This window comes from Panthera leo, chromosome A1 (assembly GCF_018350215.1).
Source record: "Panthera leo isolate Ple1 chromosome A1, P.leo_Ple1_pat1.1, whole genome shotgun sequence".
NCBI classification, from domain to species: Eukaryota; Metazoa; Chordata; class Mammalia; order Carnivora; family Felidae; genus Panthera; species Panthera leo.
The window spans coordinates 218,855,969-218,859,786 of NC_056679.1; the positions used below are offsets into that span (position 1 = coordinate 218,855,969).

Consider the following 3,818-nt stretch of genomic DNA (forward strand, 5'->3'; position numbering starts at 1 on the left):
AATAAAAATGTGTTAAATAGTTATATACATATACATCTCTATATCGTATAGAGCTTTTTAAGATGATCTTGGCTTTGTTTCCCTTAAGATCCTAGAGAGATTTCTTTTTAAATATTAAAAATAGAAACAATCACCTAGGGGAGGGAAAAAGCCATGGACTGAGACATCTTGAGATACTAATTACTTGAAAATTTTAATATGAAGTCCTTAAAAGCTATGGAAGCTATCATAAGTCCTCACTACTTTTTTTAATGTAGTATACAATTGTATGAGTGCAAACATCAAGTTTATGAACTATGCTTAAACTTTTTAGCAACATAGAAGTCAACCCTAGACAATTGTGAAAATAAAACAAGTTCTCTGAAACGTGAGCCCTGAGATTTTTTAAATATGTTGGTCAAGTTGCAGCAAGGAACAGTCTGGCACAGCTCAGGGTAGAAGAAAATATGTGTTAAAGCACTGCTGTTAGTGGTACTGTCCAGATACTTTGAAAAAAGGTCAAGAGCAACGAAATGACTTTTGAGAGATTTAATTATAAGTAATTTTATTAGTAACTATATGAAATACCAGCACACAGTATATACGAATGCCTTTGGGAATTAAACGAACACAAATTTTATAAACACAAAAATTAACCTGAACCCATTCTTTGTAACATAAACAAACATGAGCCCCAGAGAGATCTTAGACTTAAATATAAAGAATAAAGTTACAAAAGTTTTAGGAAAAAACACATTAGAATACATTTGGAACCTTGACTAAGGCACAGACTTTTTAGAAAACCAAAGAAAAATATATAAAAAGCAAATTGACAAGTTAGTTTGCATAAAAATTAATAGTCACAGATTGAAAGAAAACATTTGATAAAGAAATTATTTCTTGTTTTTTGTTTGTTTATTTGTTTTGTTTTGATTTTTTTTGAAAAGCAGCTCACCTTATTGGGGGGAGAGTACCGCACGTGACCAACAGATGAAGGCAGCCCAGCGGGCACCCTGCACATCACACTCAAAAAGGGACACAGGAGGTTTTACTAAGAAAGATCAACTGGAACATGGGTTCCTCTGGGCAACTTTCCCAACCTGATCCCTCTGAGGAGTCAGGACACTCCAACAGATAGAGCCCCTCAGGGGTGCCGCCTTGTTTTTTGTTTTTGTTTTTGTTTTTTATAAAGAACATTTTCTTTAGATTTTTTGGAGTCTTCATTTGTTGCTTTCATTCTAGGTTCTCTCAAGGCCATCAGACCAACTTCTGTACAGATTGTCTGGATGTCGGCCCCAGAGAAGCCGTCTTTAGCCATGATCAAGTCATCCAGCGTAACATCATTGGCCAAGGTCATCCTGCTTGCATGCATCTGAAAGATGTGCTTCTTAGCCTTTTCATCGGGCAGGGGGAACATAATTTTCCTGTCAATGCAGCCTGGTCTGGTGAGTACTGAATCCAAAGTTACCATTCGGTTTGTGGCCATGATCACTTACATGACACCCCTTGAATCAAATCCATCCAACTGGTTCAACAGTTCCAACATTGTTCATTGAATTTCTCTCTCACCACTGGAATTTGAGACATAACTTTTTGTTCTAGTGGCATCAATTTCATCAATAAACACGATGGATGGTGCATATTCTTCTGCAACTCGAAACAATTCCTGAAGGAGGTTAGGCCCATCATCTAGAGACTTCTGAATAAGTTCAGAACTAATCACTCAAAAAAGTGGCTGAGGTTTGGTTTGCTACTGCTTTGGCTAATAAGGTTTCACCTGTGCCAGGTGGCACAGAATGACCCCCTTTCGGGTACTTTATGCCCATCTCTTCATAATATTCATGATGAGTTTGAGGAAGCTCCACAGATTCCTTAATTTCCTGGATTTGGTTGTCCAGCCCCCCAACAGCAGCATAGGTTTCCTGGCGGGGGTGCTTTTTTACCTTCATCACTGTGATCAAGGGTCTGTGTCATCCATGAGGACCTTTATGATGGCATATACCTTGTGGCTAAGCAAGACTGAGCAGCCTGGCTGCAGCAGATCCTTGTCTACAAAGTAAAGAATGCTGACATAGTGTTCTGAGCCCACAGATGTAGACACGATGGCATGATTGCCCTCAATGATCTCTTCCAACATTCCTACTGACATTGGGTTCCCTTCAGATCATCCACCTTTGGTCTTTCCTCCTCTTGCTTTTCTTCTAAAAGTTTCATTTGTTCCTGATCTCTAATGAATTCTTCCTCCATGAGAAAATAGTCTTTTCAGTAACTTTAACTGGCATGGAGTGTGAGGTATCTCCGTGGCAGCTTGCTGGCAGCATCTGATCTCCTTGTCTTCTTTTTCTTTTTCCCCACTCTAGTTGGCCTGGGAGGTTTGTATTTCTTTTCCTTGTCCTTTTCATCCTTCTTGCCACCTCCAGGGCCATGACCACCTCTCTGACTTTGACCCATCTTGCTTCAGCCCCTCCAACCGCCACTGCCAGAAGTGCTGATAATTAAATTATTCCTGAAATAGATAAAAAATTTCAAAGTTCAATAATAAGAAAGCAAACAATACAATAAAAAGGAACTCAAAATACTTGAACTAAACTACAACAAAGTAGAATTACGGATAGAAAATAAGCACATCAAAAAAAAAAAAGTTCAACATCTTTAGGCATTAGAGAAATGCCAATTAATACCAAAATGAAATGCTACTACACACCTGCCTACAGGAATGGATAAAATTGAGGCAAATAAATAAGCAAAACTGATCATACCAAGAATTGGTGAATATGTGGAGTGCAACTAGAAATCCTGTACATTGTGGAAGAACTGTAAAATTATATAATAATTCTGGAAAATAGTGTGGTCATTTATTACAAATTTATATATGTGCTAACCATGTGAACTAAAGATCCCTCCCATGTATTTACTCCAGAGAAATAAAAACTTATGTTTGCACATAGCCTTTATGCAAAGGTTTATCATAGCTCTATTCATAACCAGTAAAAAGCATAAACAACCCAAATGCCCCTCAATCAAGTAATGGACAAACTCTATTTATCCATGCAATGAAAGTAATAAAAAGAAATAAACTACAGATACATGCAACAAAAAGAATCTATCAAATACATTATGCTAAGAGAAAATAGGGAAACTCAAAAGGCTGTGCAAGTATTCCTCATAACATATTAGCAAATCACATCCACAATGTTTAAAAATAATTATATTCTGTGACTAACTGGGATATATTCCAGATATGCAAGTCTGGTAACTTATTTGAAAATCAATCAGTGTAATATACCACATCAATAGGCTAAGAAGAAAATCATATGCTCATAGCAATGGATGCAGAAAAGGCGTTTAAAAATCAATACCCATGTATGATAAATACTCTCACACAAACTTGGAATAGAGGGGATCTTTCTCAACTCGATAAGGACACTTTCAACAAATCTACAACAAACATCATGTTTGACATTAAAAGAGTGATTATTTTCCCTGTAAGTTTAGGGACAAGACAAAGATGTCCACTCTCATTCCATATAGTACTGGAAGTTTTTCCCATTTTAAAGAGTAAAAAAATGGCAATGAAAATCATACACATTGAAAGGAAGAAATAAAACTCTCACTATTTGAAAATGGGATGATTATTTGTATTGAGGAAAAAAAAACCTCAGAATTAATAAGTGAATTCAGCAAGATTGCAAATATAAGACCAACATACAAAAAAATCACATTTGTACTAACAATAAATATATGGAGACCAAAAAGTAATACTCAGAAAAACGCTCCAGTGAAATACTTAGATGCAAATTTAACAAAATATGCTATAGGATCTATATGCTAAAAATTAC

The 3,818-nt window shown here is 36.1% G+C and overlaps 1 pseudogene; it reads right to left on the reverse strand.

Moving 5' to 3' along the window:
* Nucleotides 1–1,005: 1,005 nt before the first annotated feature.
* LOC122198643 lies at nt 1,006–2,430 on the reverse strand (annotated as a pseudogene).
* Between the last annotated feature and the right edge of the window lie 1,388 nt (nt 2,431–3,818).